Source organism: Panulirus ornatus, chromosome 41 (assembly GCF_036320965.1).
Source record: "Panulirus ornatus isolate Po-2019 chromosome 41, ASM3632096v1, whole genome shotgun sequence".
NCBI classification, from domain to species: Eukaryota; Metazoa; Arthropoda; class Malacostraca; order Decapoda; family Palinuridae; genus Panulirus; species Panulirus ornatus.
Genome location: NC_092264.1, coordinates 15,335,618 through 15,352,314, shown reverse-complemented (window position 1 = coordinate 15,352,314; position 16,697 = coordinate 15,335,618).

Below are 16,697 nucleotides of genomic sequence, written 5' to 3'. Positions count from 1 at the left end.
TGGGGAAGACCCTTTACCTGCCGGGGTAGACCATTTACCTGCCGGGAGAGACCATTTATCTGCAGGGGGAGACCCTTTACCTGCAGGGGGAGACCATTTACCTGCCGAGGGAGAGAACCCTTAAGACTGAAGGTGGTAGGAAGGGTTGCGTGAGGAGCCTCGACAGGCATGGGTTGGTTGTGGTAGACCACATCATTACTGTCATGGATGACGCAGGAGAGCCACTCTGAACTCCCCAGTTCGAGTCTTCACAGATGGGTTCTCGCTTTCCTCCTCCTGTTGTGTCATTCATGTAGTGATGTAAGAAGGCAGGATTTTCAGCCCTCCTCCCCTGTTCAGCTCCCGTCCATTTCAATCGTCTTCCACGACCCACAAGACAGTATCTTACCCTCAGAAATGACCTACGTGAATCACCATTCCTATATTTATTTTCTCCACTTCCCTCCCCTTACAGTCATCAAACCCTCTTCTACCTATTAGAATATCTTTCCTACCTTTTCCATTTATTCTTTCTATGTTAGCACATCCTGTCCTTGTGCAATGGTACTCTCTCACACCTGCTTCACTGCCGAGTGTTGCAACGGAGAGGGAGCGGTGGGTGGAGAGGAGCCATCTGCTTAGCCTCCTGTCTCTACGTACATAGATTATAAGGGTAGGACTCCATTTGCTGTTGGCCAGGAGGCCGGGCGAGAAATGAACACCAGCAGACCCCTACTAGCCTTCCTCCTCCCACACAGCCTCACTGTTCACCCCACTCACCCCACAGCCACAGTGTTCACCCTACTCACCCCACAGCCTCAATGTTCACCCCACTCATCTGTTCTCCAGCAGATATGCTCATCATGAACCATCAGGTCTTCTGTTATCTGTCCTTCCCACGTACTCAACTGTCACATTCCACCGGTCCACATCAGTCTGCTTGTCATACACCCCACAAGTCTCCGTCCATCTGGCATGATTTCTCCCCGAGATTTCACTGATAATATCCCTCAGTTGGTGACCAGGAAGTGAGAGATATAGTGTCAAGCCTGTGAGGAGACATTGTAGTGCAGAATCGATGATGTGAAAGAATGAAACCTTTTCTTCTTATGTTTCCTGGCGCTACTTCGCTGCCGCGGGAAACGACCAAAAAAGCATGACAAAAAAGAACTATATATACACGTTATATATAACACAGAAACGACCTTAAAGTATGATAGGTTATGGGAACGATCTAATTCTAGTATAAGCAGATTCTACAACAGCTACAGAATCAAGTCTTGTTCATGAAGTGTTCAGCACAACTCCAGCTATACGGTGTTCCTCTGTTCATCCCCTCCCCCCCCGTTCACGATCCAAGAACTTTCAAGGAACACAATGGAGACGTAAGTGCCCTGTGATAGAAATGCATAGATCCTACGTACTTCAGTTCGAAAACGGAGGTCTTATGGGAGTAAATGGTGAACATTAGAGCAACTGGAGCTCAGGAAAAGTAGTGTTGGCCCGCCCCCAAAAAAAGGTCATATGTACTTGATTAAGGGTTTCTCTTGGGGGCACATCTACAGAACCCGTCAATTGGTGGTCAGGACGAGAGAAAAACCTGATCCCGGAGAAATACCATGAGGCAGAGGGGAGGGCAACAGTGGCCATATGGACACCTCAGCACACCGGACGCCCACACATGTGACGTGTGGCTCCCCTCCTGAGGAGGAAAAGGACAGACGGTCAGAAACTAGAACATCCAGTGGAGGGTGGGTGCCTGCGGCGCCATGTACGTAGGGGCTACTGTCCTGTACGTGCACCAGGGGGGATAGTATCGTGTACGTGCACCACGGGATTGGTATCTTGGAAGCGAGCAACTTTCGCTGACCTGCTTAACGCATTACATCAGAATCTAAACCTTTATATACATACGCATTTCTATGAAATTCAGCGATTGTTGTTTCTACTAATTGATCTGGTAAGTTTAGAAATTTAGAAAGACGGAATGTAGCACATTTCAACACACTTATCTATACAATATGGAACTCGTAAATCTTTTTAGAAGGTTTTGGATTATGTTGTTTACACAGTATCAGTGTGAAGACCAACATTATTGGAACATAATAAGTAGAATAGATGTGTCACACCATGAGTCTGTGTATCTTTTCAAAACTTACCCCTGAATGGCCATATACACCACATATAATGGAAGGAAATTTCAAAATGAGGAACTTATGACGAAATATGGCTGGAAAAAAAATGAATTAATAGATTCAAAATGGATTTAAAGACTTTCCAAGCCAAACCACATTCAAAATAATGAGGCAAGTATTCAAACTGAACCAGATGAACAACACACAATAAGGACCCCAGGACTCTTGTGTACAGACGAAGAATCTACATCAGATAGATTGCCCGGGTGTGACGCACGGGAGGGTGTATATACAACCATGACTTGACGCACCCAGACAGAAGACACACACACTTGTAAATAAGCTGAATCAGCAGACGATCGATGTTCAGTGTGCTACTGTAGCGCAAATAGCATTTATGCGAATCAAAAAAAAAAAAAAAGAATATAAGGTTTATATTCTTGAGAGTAAGGAGTATTGACTACAGCGACTGAATTGTGATATGCTCACCCAACTACAAAGTAGGATATTATTTTCGACTTACCACAGTGTTAAGTGTTAAGTGCAATTAGCATGTCTTTCTGTCGACCGAGGTGGCGCTAACTTCAGCACTTGTGTTAAATAACGCGACGGCAGGAGCATAAGTGAGCTATGAAAGTGTAAAGGGTAAGGTTGTGGTGTTGAAAGTGAGAGGAATATTGTTGCTGGGTGAGGCAGGGTGGGCGAGGGGGCCGAGCGACGGTCATAAGAACTGGCCAGACATAGCATGATGAGGTGAACTGCCCGGCGGCCTCAGGTGCTAGCCTAGCACCCACCTCCCTCCTCTCCTTCTCCTACCCTCTGCTTGTGTGTGTGTGTGTGCGTGTGTGATAACAGACTAGGGCAGAATGAGTGAAAGTGCCCCATACTACGAGGTAATGACATAGCTAGGCTACTGAGAGAGACCGTCGCTTTATGCTATAAGAAACACGAATGGATGGGGTTCAGCTTCCCCTTTCGACGCCTCTCAGTCTTTGATTGCTATAGAGCAACTCGCTGTTAACTAGAATGGAATCAAATGCCATCTGTTCTCTTAATTCTTCTGGTCTTGGCCTCTCTTCAACCTTCCCTTTCCGTACGCAGCAGTGTTGCTGCTACTCTCTCTCTCTCTCTCTCTCTCTCTCTCTCTCTCTCTCTCTCTCTCTCTCTCTCTCTCTCTCTCTCTCTCTCTCTCTCTCTATTCTACAGGTATTGCTTTAGCCATTGTTCTCGCGAAGTGTCTGCAAGTCTCCCCAACGCCCAGGCTCGGACCTGTGATATGTGTTTGGCTGCTGCTTCCTACAGTTTATCTGTAGCGTCCAGTCACTCGAGGATTAGCTGTTATGGTACCTTCTTCTTCCCTTGAACAGCTAAGATGTGGAATTCTCTTCCTTCTGTCGTTCTTTTCCCTCTTCATATAACCTTTCATCCTACAAACACAGGCGGAGCCATGACTACTTTCTACTTTCCTTTTCTTCAACTTCTCTTTCAGTCTGGATGGCCTTGATGGTCTGTTCCATGTCAGTTAAAACCAAAATTATAACCCTCAGTTATAAGAGGAGAAACATTGATACTAAATATTATAATCGTTAATGACAGTGATTCGCACGACTCTGAATATATCAAAAAAGATAGGTACTTGATGAGACATACATGGAACAATAAGATATATATGGAACAATAAGACATATATGGAACATTATGACATACATGGAATAAGACATACATGGAACAATGAGACATACATGGAATAAGACATACATGGAACAATGAGACATACATGGAGCAGTAAGACATACACGGGTCAATAAGACATACATGGAACAATATGACATACATGGGTCAATAAGACATATATGGAACAATAAGACATACATGGAACAATAAGGCATACAATGGAACAATAAGACATACATGAAACAATAAGACATACATGGAACAATAAGACATACATGAAACAATAAGACATACATGGAACAATATGACATACATGGGTCAATAAGACATATATGGAACAATAAGACATACAATGAAACAATAAGACATACAATGGAACAATAAGACATACAATGGAACATTAAGACATACATGAAACTATGAAACATCCATGGAAATAAATCAGATGACTTTATGCACATACGACAGCTGGTATATAGCCATGGGCGCTTCTGAGTTTTTCACAGAACAGCTGTTCGTTTTAAAGTCCTTCCTCATAAAAAGGTCTGCCAGCAATGCTTCCTGATCGCTCTAAAGAATAAAGGTAAAAGTATTAAAGTATTTCCGTTTTTTAAGGACACTCCTGCCCAACCATTTGGCATTGTGATTCACTTCTGCTGGTCACATGTTACCGTGTATGGAAGATGTGTGTGTGTGTGTGTGTGTGTGTGTGTGTGTGTGTGTGTGTGTGTGTGTGTGTGTGTCTGTGTGTCTGTGTGTGTGTTGAGATGGGTTCAGGGGCGCCCTGTGCCTCAGGGTAGGTCCCTGTAACCTGGGGAAGGTTTCTGTGCGCCAGGGTTTCAGTACCACAGGGTAGGTTTCTATGCCCTAGGGCAGTTCCTTGTGCCTTTTGGAAGTTCCTTGTTCCCCAGGGGTAGGTCTCTGTCCCCCAGGGTAGGTCCCTGTACTCCAGGACAGGTCACCATGCCCCGGGGGTACGTCTGTCCCCCAGGGTAGGTTCTTGTACTCCAGGACAGGTCACCGTGCCCCAGGGGTAGGTCTCTGTCCCCCAGGGTAGGTCCCTGTACTCCAGGACAGGTCACCGTGCCCCAGGGGTAGGTCTCTGTCCCCCCAGGGTAGGTCCCTGTACTCCAGGACAGGTCACCGTGCCCCGGGAGTAGGTCTGTCCCCCAGGGTAGGTCCCTGTACTCCAGGACAGGTCACCATGCCCCGGGGGAAGGTCTCTGTCCCCCCAGGGTAGGTCCCTGTACTCCAGGACAGGTCACCATGCCCCGGGGGTAGGTCTCTGATCCCCCAGGGTAGGTCCCTGTACTCCAGGACAGGTCACCGTGCCCCGGGGGTAGGTCTCTGTCCCCCCAGGGTAGGTCCCTGTACTCCAGGACAGGTCACCGTGCCCCGGGGGTAGGTCTCTGTCCCCCCAGGGTAGGTCCCTGTACTCCAGGACAGGTCACTGTGCCCCAGAGAAGCTCAGACAGTACCACCTGGTGGTGGTGAGTCAACCGTGAAACCTCACAGGTGCCCATCACCCTGGCATGACGGGTAGGGCGCCACCTGTGGTGAGTCCAGACTCCGGTGATAGCCTGATGGCCTACTGGCCCAAGGAAGCTGGCCACGGTGGCCTCTTGGCCAAAAGAAGCTGGCCACGATGGCCTGCTGGCACAGGGAATATGGCCATAGCAGCGGGGTGGTCCATGGTTCTAGTTCCGGTGGCTAGTATGTTCAGCGGGAGTGGCCACGGCGGCTGGCAATCACCATAGCTGGCGACCTTTCGGAGCTCTACGGGCGCCACACGGAAATGCTACTTATGGGCAGGCGGGTGGAGCCAGAGTTTTGGGGTAGTGGTCTGGGCAGGAGGGTGAAGGTTATCAAATTAAAGGACTCTCTCTCTCTCTCTCTCTCTCTCTCTCTCTCTCTCTCTCTCTCTCTCTCTCTCTCTCTCTCTCTCTCTCTCTCTCTCTCTCGTTGCATCAACATGCAGGAGGGTGAATGGCATGCACGGGATAGAGTGCATTGGAAGGATGCGGTATACAGGGGGTCGACGAGCTGTCAGTGGACTGAACCAGGACATGTTAAGCGGCCGGAGGAAAACATGAAAAGGTCTGTGGGGTCTGGTTGTGGATAGGAAGCTGTTGTTTCCATACATTACACATGACAGTTAGAGAATGGATGTGTGTATGTGGCCTTTCTTCGTCTGTTCCTGGCACTGCCTTGCTAAATTGAGAAACGGCGAACTAGTATTATGGTCATTAGTTAAAGAGGCCATTGTCGTCAGGTGATATACTTGTGTCTTTGGTATGTTTTCTGTTTTTTAAGATAATCAAATCTAGTTTTATCATGGAAATTCTTTCTAAATTCATTTTTAATCTTAATTTTCTTCCTACAGTCTCTGTAATCTCATAGGCACTCCATGATCGTGTATAAAACAACTTTAATTACGTTTCCTGCACGGATTTCTTATAAGATTGATAAAATCACAAACATCTTTAATCATTTTAGCATGTCTCCATCTACTTCTCATTTTCTTTCTAGTAACATACTTCACTCATGATATATTTTGTTTTCAGAGTTAACACCACAACTTATCAGCTGTGTCAGTGACTAAAAGCTCGATCCTATTGGTATTACATGATATCTTAAGACATTTCAAGTCAGCCATCTAATCTAGAATTAGATATCCATATGTTACCTTCAAAATCAGAAACGCAGTCATTTTGACTGTGTTGTTACCATAGTTCCTAACGTTTTAAAACGACCTCGTGGAATCCAAATACATCTCTGTAGGTACGATAAAGTCTAGGATATGTTTTCCACTGATGTGAATACAATCTGGGGTTTAAGAATAATTTTTTTTTTTTTTTTTTTTTTCATACTATTCGCCATTTCCCGCGTTTGTGAGGTAGCGTTAAGAACAGAGGACTGGGCCTTAGAGGGAAAATCCTCACCTGGCCCCCTTCTCTGTTCCTTCTTTTGGAAAATTAAATAAAAATGAGAGGGGAGGATTTCCAGCCACCCGCTCCCTCCCCTTTTAGTCGCCTTCTACGACACGCAGGGAATACGTGGGAAGTATTCTTTCTCCCCTATCCCCAGGGATAATAATAATAATAATAACAATAATAACAACAACAACAATAATAATAATGATAATAATTAAGAATAACAATAATGCAAATATTAACAATTTTAATTTCTGTAAATACCTGTCAGCTGTTTCCTGCCATAGAAAAGCAGTGTCAGGAAAAGGCCCCTGACCTTTGAGGAAAAGTCCTTAGTTCCTACCTATTCTCACTTTTGGGAGAGCAATAATATAATAAGGGAGGATTTCCACCTTTGAAGAGGATGTATCATGAGCAGACAGAATGGAGTACAGCATCACTGATGACCTTGCCCTAAAGGAACCCACTTTATGCCATTCCAATGTAGCTTGCAGCCTCAATGCAACAGGCACCCCATGAGGGGGCACCAAGTTACATAATAATATCAATGCTAATTATAACAGTAATAATAATAACAGTGTAATAATTATTTTCTTTTAATAACTGTTTGCAGTTTCACACCCAAGCAAGAATTAAGAATAATGTCCAACGGTAATTTTTGGCTTCTGTCGTCCTTGCCAAGAGGTAGTATTGTACCGCGGAGCTCGAGGGAGATTAAGATCTTGAACTTCTCTACTGAAGCCATCAGTCGACATGCTTAAATTACAAGGGTGCGTGGAGGGCAAAGAACTGTGGTTAGTATAACTGGTGATTTCCATACCTGAAAAACAGTTAAGAAGTGTAGCGTGAGCCTTTGTTGTTCATGTTTCTGGTCTAGGACGGCACTGCCAGGCATACGAGATCATTTTTCCACCTGGGAAATTACTCACAAATAAAGAAAACTAAAATATACACAAATAAGAAAATTGAATTATTAGTGGAAGTGAATGCATAGGTATTTATACCAACAGATCAAAGGACACAGGGAGATACTAGCACAAGTCCCTTGAGTGATGGGGTTTAACATAAACATACTGAAGATCGGTACACATTGATGGATATATAGACAGCAGAGGAGCACGTACAGAGGCCCAGAAGATGAGAAAAAGCAACGAGTATGGTGGAGACTCTCGGTGTAGACGAAGGGAAAGTAGAAATCTCAGACTGGTGAGTGGCAGACAGTCCAAATGCGCTGGGTGGATGACGGCGCCACTGGGAAAGTACGCGAAGACACAGTAGCTAAGAACCAGGTCGAAGACGAGGACAATGAGAACCAGAGGAGAGATAATAAACACAGGGGAGAGATAATGAACACAGGGTAGTATAAGAACTTACAAGATTGTGGAAGATATCGAGATAGTTGAGTGATGTGATGATCTTAAGAAATGACGGCAATGTAAACATGAGAGTGAACACGAGACAAGAGTTCATAAAGCGAGATGGGAGTTAGATGGGGAAATGAATAAGACAAATGGAAGATATTACAGTGAGGGAGACAATGAGTGGTACCAAACATCCTTACTTGATACTATATAGCAGAATAGTTAAGGTATCTTCAGCGAAAAGATTAAAGGAACACAGTGAGTGAAGACGAATTTTTTTCAGAAAAACTTTGTGTATATTCTGAGAGAAACTGAGAATAAGAAAATCAATTTATAGAGAAATATGATGGCTTTTTGCTATGGGGTGTCAGTTCAACTGGTGCACTATGAACTCCGACCAGCTGGTGAGATGGAGAGACATGGAGTTCATCGCATAGGGCAAAACTCCCTATTCGAAAAAGACAAATAGGTAATCAAAAGTACAAACACACATAGTTTAGAGGAATTAGGCACTATTCCGTTACAGAATACACAGTTAGTGAGCACGTAGTAGGATCAAAGGCATAAAGTAGAAGAACTGTAGCAGGGAAGGTTGTGCCTCGTCTCCATTACGAATAATAACACCGTCGCTTGGTAGATGTGAACGTAACCTCGACCGGCCGTGGAAGTACGTTATGTTTCCCGAGGTATGGTAAGAGGTAGGTGGCTGGGGACGCCCTGTGTAGACCGTGGCACTAGTGTGTCAAAGGAGGGAGCAAGCCACAGGGTGCGACAGTTTGGGGCAGCGGGTATGAAGAATGGGAAGTCCTGATATTCCTTTTTATCATCTCAGGGGCCTGACAGCTCTGGGGAGGCCCTGAATATGAGAAGATCCGCCCAGGACCCGATAGTTCTAGGGAGGCCGTGAATATGAGGGAATCCGATTTCCCTTAAGATATCCCAAGGCCCATTAGTCTCAGGGCCCGAGGGTTTAAGGGGTTCTGAAAATGAACAGGCCCAGTTTTCCTTAAAAGGTCCACAGGGTCCGAGCGCTTCTGTGGTAGGGGCCTGAAATTAAGAAAACCCGAGTTTCCTCGTAATATCACACACACACACACACTCACACACACTCCTGTCGGGGTTCTCGAGGGATGTCACAAGGAAACTACGGCCAGAAACCAACCCTGGGGCAGCCAAGCATTGGAACAAGCAAACCAGAGGTGCTAGTTGCACGGGTCATACCGCTCATTAGGCATTTCATTAATTAGTCTCGGAACAGTTCCCAATGAAGTTGAAATTAATAGAAAATTGGAAATATAAAGCTTGTATATATATATATATATATATATATATATATATATATATATATATATATATATATATATATATATATATATATATATATATATATATATCCTTTTCTTTCTTTCATACTATTCGCCATTTCTCGCATTAGCGAGGTAGCGTTAAGAACAGAGGACTGGGCCTTTGAGGGAATATCCTCACCTGGCCCCCTTCTCTGTTCCTTCTTTTGGAAAAAAAAGAATAAAAAGTTCCATTGTAATCTATAAAACATTTCTCAAGGGGAGGGAGGAAGAATATTTCAGTCCCGATACCCCAGAGTCCACAGTACACCACTGGGCTGCAGGAAGGGACGTGTATTTCTGCCCAGGAGTGAGCGGGCGGCCGGCAGGTTCCGGGATGGTCAGCCAAGGGGCGGCGGCAAAAACACTGAGCGAGGAAGCTGGTCTAACCTGAGACCCGGTGACCTTACGGGGGCCACACCACGCCACCTCCCCTTCCCCGACGTGACCTAGTGAGCGCCCGCGCGCGCACCTAGCTCCACGCCCTCCCTTTACACTCACCCGAATGGAGGGTTTAGAAGGGGGATAGATAGCCTACGGTGACCTATGGGATAGACTACGGTGACCTATGGGATAGGCTATGGGATAGACTACGGTGACCTATGGGATAGACTACGGTGACCTATGGAAGGGACCAACGTGATAGTGAGGACAACCATAGTATTAGGAGAGGACCAACGTGACATTAGGAGGGGACCACGTCAATCTCTGGACAGGACCACAGTGAGCTATGGAAGGGAGTACTGCAACTCTGGGGCGGGGCGGGATCAGCAGCTGTGGATCACAGTCGGGTTCAGTCATCACCTGCGGATCACTACGGGGGCGCAGTCGTCACCTGCGGATCACTACGGGACGCAGTCGTCACCTGCGCATCACTACGGGACGCAGTCGTCACCTGCGCATCACTACGGGGCGCAGTCATCACCTGCGGATCACTACGGGGCGCAGTAATTACCTACGGATCACTACGGGGCGCAGTCTTCACCTGCGGATCACTACGGGGCGCAGTCATCACCTGCGGATCGCTACGGGGCGCAGTCGTCACCTGCGGATCACTACGGGGTGGTTGTCACCTGCGGATCACTACGGGCGCGGTCGTCACCTGTGGGTCACTGCGGGACGTAGTCATCACCAGTGGATCACTACGCGGCGCAGTCGTCACCAGCAGTCATCACCTGCGGGTCACTACGAGGCGCAATCATTACCTGCTGGTCACTACGGGGCGCAGTCATCGCCTGCGGGTCACTGCGGGGCGCAGTCATCACCTGCGGATCACTACGAGGCGGTCATCACCTGCGGATCACTACGGAGCGCAGTCGTCACCTGCGGATCACTACGAGGCGCAATCATCACCTGCGGGCCACTACGGGGCGCAGTCATCGCCTGCGGGTCACTACGGGGCTCAGTCATCGCCTGCGGGTCACTACAGGACGCAGTCATCACCAGCGGGTCACTGCGGGGCGCGGTCGTCACCTGCGGGTCACTGCGGGACGCAACCCTCCCCTACGGATCACTGTGAAGAGGGTGTGTTTAGCACCTGCAGATCATTTCAGGCAGGGCGGTGCCCGTCACCTGAGCATCACTGCCGTGAGGGTGCAGCGAGGACCCATGGTTCACTGCAGGGAGGGCGCAGCGAGCACCCATGGTTCACTGCAGGGAGGGTGCAGCGAGGACCCATGGTTCACTGCAGGGAGGGTGCAGCGAGCACCCATGGTTCACTGCAGGGAGGGTGCAGCGAGCACCCATGGTTCACTGCAGGGAGGGTGCAGCGAGCACCCATGGTTCACTGCAGGGAGGGTGCAGCGAGCACCCATGGTTCACTGCAGGGAGGGTGCAGCGAGGACCAATGGTTCACTGTAGGGAGGGTGCAACGAGGACCCATGGTTCACTGCAGGGAGGGTGCAGCGAGAACCAATGGTTTACTGCAGGGAGGGTGCAACGAGGACCCATGGTTCACTGCAGGGAGGGTGCAGCGAGAACCAATGGTTTACTGCAGGGAGGGTACAGAGAGCACCCGTGGTTCACTGCAGGGAGGGTACGGTCCCAACTTGGCGCACGGTTCGCGTCTGCAGGGAGGAGGGAGTCGTGGCGCAACTCTGACATTCTCTCTCCGGTGAACCTGCCGTTATGATCAGCGTTTACCGCGTCAGGAGCAGCAGCACGTGGAAGTGTCGGCCGGGCTCCGTGACTTGCCACAGCTCCTCTCAAGGTAAGGACTGTACTCTCTGTCGGCTGCCGGTCGACGCGACGACACAATAGTCGTCGACTCCCGGTCGTGAGAAGCTGCCTCGCCAAGGCTCCGTGGGATGAGAAGACAAAACGCGACCTGATTAGAACACACGAAGCTTATCCCCTTGACCACGGCGTTACGACCACTGAGCACATTACAACCCTTGAGCACGACATTACGACCCCTTGAGCACAAGGTTACGACCCTCGAGCACGAGATTACGACCCTTGAGCGAGAGATCACGACCCTTGGGTACATTGCGATCCTTGAGAACGACATTACTTCCCTTGAACATAAAATTACGACCCTTGAGCACGACAGTACGACCACTAAGCACCAGAGTATGGCCTTTGAGTACGATGGTTTTGGCTTTTGCTCTTCCAAGAGTCCGGTCAAAGGCCAGGCGGGGATCTTACTCCAAGTGTCATACCGTCGTGATGAAGAGGTTAGTCTAATAATACAACGACCAGGTCTGATCGTCACCGCCATTGAGGACCTTGATGGCATCGAGAGGTGGACCGAGGTCGGGCAAGAACACCCCCAAACTCCTGCTGGGGAGGAACCTTGACCTCCGGACGGACGCCCCTCAGTGCTCGGAATGGCACCAGCACCGACAGGTAAACATTCAGCTGTTGCCTTACACGGAGAATGTTCATGTTGATGTGCTGGAACAGGCTATCTCACTAGACTACATCTACAAGTCCTCTTACCTCAGCAAGATCAAGATGCCCTCCACTCAAAGCAAGATCTACAAGTCCCCCACCTTAGCAAGACCTACCAGTCCTGTACCACAGCAAGATCAATAAGTCCTCCACCTTAGCGAGAATAAACAGTCGTAATTTAATGGCGCTACCTTATGAACTGTAGAATCTGACAGAATATCTATAGAATGAAAGAATCTTACTGTAAAGATTAAGACTGGGAAGCGTGGTTGGGAGGATGATGTGGGGCTATGTAATGTGAAATTATGTCAAACGCTTGCACAGATTAACAGACGGTACAAATAAAACCTTATCTAACTTCCCTAGCAGCGGCATTTTCCCTTACTTGCGATGTTATTTGAACAGTATATGATTGTTATGATTGCGTGTTTACATTCAGTTGCTGGTAGGTTTGTGGGCTTGAGTGCGTTCACACTTATATGAGCAAGTTGGAGAGAGCAATCAGCTTTCCAGTACACATACTTCACCAAGTAATGAGATGCGGCTGACGACAATGTCGTAGCACCCGATGTGCCGCAGGAATGGGTCTTGGGACCTGTTCTGTTTATCATATAGAATATCAAAATATACAGACGAAGCCAAGCTGCAAGTGGACGTAGACAAACTGCCAGACTGGGCTCACAGGTGGCAAATAAATGCTCGTATATCAGCAAGTGCAAAAGTTGTACAAATCGGCACTGAGAACGAAAAGGCAAGCTGCGGTATGAATTCTGTTGAGCTGCAAGAGGCTGTAGGGGAAGAAAATTTTGGTGGAATAATCTCCAATGACCTAAATCCAAAAAAGCATGAACAAAAGCAGTATCAAAAGGGAACTAGACTTGTTTTATTCGTCAATACATTAGAATTCGAGGACAAGTGTTTTACTTTTTCTTCAGTAGAGATGTTGATATATCGGATGATTTAACAAAAAATGATTGAAAAGAACACCACAGATATGTTTGCAAATGAATAAATGAATCGCTCCGAGTCTACGACAGACATTATTTGCGTCTCCTCATTTACGTATTAGATTTACAGGTTTTCTCAAGTCATACACTTGCTCTTCTCCTACTTCCACCACACTAGTGTCCGTGTTTTTGACCTCTTCCAGTATCACAAACGCCCTTTCATATATATATATATATATATATATATATATATATATATATATATATATATATATATATATTATCCCTGGGGATAGGGGAGAAAGAATACTTCCCACGTATTCCCTGCGTGTCGTAGAAGGCGACTAAAGGGAAGGGAACGGGGGGCTGGAAATCCTCCCCTCTTGTTTTTGTTTTTTTCCCAAAGAAGGAACAGAGAAGGGGGCCAGATGAGGATATTCCCTCAAAGGCCTAGTCCTCTGTTCTTAATGCTACCTCGCTAATGCGGGAAATGGGCGAATAGTATGAAAGAAAAAGAAAAAAAAAAAAAAAAAAAATATATATATATATATATATATATATATATATATATATATATATATATAAATATATATATATATATATATATATATATATATATATATATATATATATATATATATATATATATATATATATATTTCGGCTAAAATACAGAATATCAAGCCTCGTCTTTTGGTTTGACGTTACGTAATATTTTCATGGATTCTGTCAGTCTCTCGAACTGTTGCACTTCCCAGCTCTTCATAGCCCTCACCACTGTCGACTTATCATCATCCTAGGATAAACTTAAGTAATCCCAATCATACTCCCTCATGATCCCCTGATTTGATACATTCTCCACTATAAAAACTATCATTCCATGCCACATTCTGTTTGACTGTGAAGTTATAAGGTGGCGGCACTAAACTACAGCTTTACTGACACGCTCTACCTCAGCAAATCTAGGAGCTCTCTACCTCAGCTGATGTAGAGCTCTACCTCACAGACATAGGAGCTCTCTACCTTAGCAAAATCTTCGAAAGTCTCTATCTCAACAGATTTAAGAGTTCTGTACCTCAGCAGATCTAGGAGATCCCCACCTCAACAAGATATTAGTTCTCTGCTCCAGCGAGATTCCGATTCCATTCTCTGTAACATAAGGATTCAGAGTCGTTTTCAACAACAAAAAGATTCATTGATGTGTTCTCTTCAAAAGGAAATGAAAGTCGTTGTTTTTCTCGACTTCAAAGTGACGTTTCTACAGCAAGAAGTTTCACAAACTTGTTCTCTGCCCCTGAAAAGTAATATGAACCTGTTATCTTCCTTAAAAGGAGTTCATTGTTGTTCTTTACCTTAAAAGGGATTCAGTGCGTTGTTCTCTACCTCAAAACAAAATTCTATGTCCTTTCCTACCTGAAATTAGTTGACAGTCGTCCAATATTTTACGAGGATTCTGAAGTGTTCGCTGCCTCAAACGGGAGCAGAAAGAAAGAGCAGTTGTTCATCTAGTGACTCGGAATGTTGCTCACTCTATCTCGCACCTTACCAGGTTTACGCGCGTTTTTGGAAATCGATTAAAAGCTCAAATGATCAGAGACCAAAAGTAGAACATTGATGTGCATCACGTTACAGTAATACAGCCATACAGTGGTACTTCCTGTGATACCTAGTCCACCAGCCAGAGGAGCAGTATCAGCCTGGACAACAGCGGTGCACTAAACCACGACTGCAGTGGTTGTCACGTTCCCCGCCTTGCCCTAGGTTGTGTCTTTTCCTTTCTGCCTTATCGACACGTGAGCTGCTGGTTCCCGGGTTCCTCAACCACAGGGAACCATCCCATCCTTACCTGGACCTGGCTCATTTTCTCTCCACCTGTGCAACATCTGCCGTCTCCTGAGAGTCTGGAGTAGCCTGAAGGAATCTAAGGAAAACTGTTGAATCCTGGAGGGATCTGGAAAAGCCTTGCGGAGTCTGGAGAAGCCTGAAGGTTTCTGGAGAATCCCGGAGGAGGCTGGAGAAGACCGGAGACATCCGAAGGAAGCTGGTGAAGCCTCGAGGAGGCTGGGGAAGCCCTACGGAATCTCGAGAAGCCTGAAGGAGACTGAAGAAAACTAGGGAAGACTGGAGGAAACTAAAGAAGCCCGGGTGAGACTGGAGAAACCTGGAGAAGACTGGAGTAAACTGAAGTAGCTTGAGGGAGAGTGGAGAAACCTTGAGGGGTCTGGAGAAGCCCGGAGGTGATTGGAGAGGCCCTGAGGGAGTAGGCAAACCATACTATCCACACCTCACGTCATTGAATGACGATACATGATGATTTGCATTAATGGAAGGCACTTAAGTATCTAACTGAATAATCATTATCTAACTTTTTTCTTAAGTATAATAGACAAAACTAATCAAGAGATAATGAGTAATTAACCTTAATTAACCTTATGATTAGGAGGTAATGGATGATTACATGCCTATTGCATTGGTTCAGTTTCACACAATCATTTTTTTTTTAAGTTGATTATTTCATTGTTTAATCATTAAGTCGTTCCTTAAGTGAAAAGACCAATATTATTGTGACACATGTAACAGCTCAGATTCAAATGTATGTCATGTATACCTTCATGAATGACCTCTCATTATCAACGTACATGAAGTCACTCTTGATAGTGACCAAAAAATCTTTTACCTCCCTCACAATCCTTCTGTTGTGATGTTTAAGGTTACAAGTTCAGGATAATGTCAACTCGTAGATCCCCCTTCAAGTAGGATTTGTAGATCCCCCTCCAAGTAGGACTTGCCTAATTCGTTTCCCATGATGAAATCCTTCTGATGTAATCCCTTTCCCTCATTCATGACTTTGTATCTAACGGGGCTACAATTTTTTTTAACCACTGCTGCATTTTTGGTAGATTTCTTGTATTTTCTCATCCCGTTACTTATCACATCTTTCGTAAGTCTAGCATCACCAGCTATCATATGACTCCACCTCGTTTACACAGATTACGAACAGCAGCAGCCCTAATAATGAGTCGTGGAGGACCCCATCTTCATCCTCACTCAACCTGAGAAGGTTCCTTGACGTGAGTCTTCTGTTCCTTCCGTCATTCCACCCATGTACGCCTCCTAGCACCCTCTCAACTTAGAAGCCTAGTATCATTATCAGTTATCGATAGATAACTCTACCAAAGTCTCTTCTGGTAGTCCAAGAATACAGTCTACCAACTCATCTCGTTTTTTGAGGATATGACCATTATCTGTTTCTTAGAAATCCAACAGAGTCATCCCTGGAGATAATATCTAGCTAAATCCCTGTGATTCTCACTGTATAGAGTTCGTACCAGTGAAGAGATTTTCTGATTCCTGATTATTTTGCCGATTAACTTGCAGGCCAAGCTTGTTTATCAGTACTGCAGTCCAAGGTTAATTCCATGTTGTCTCTATA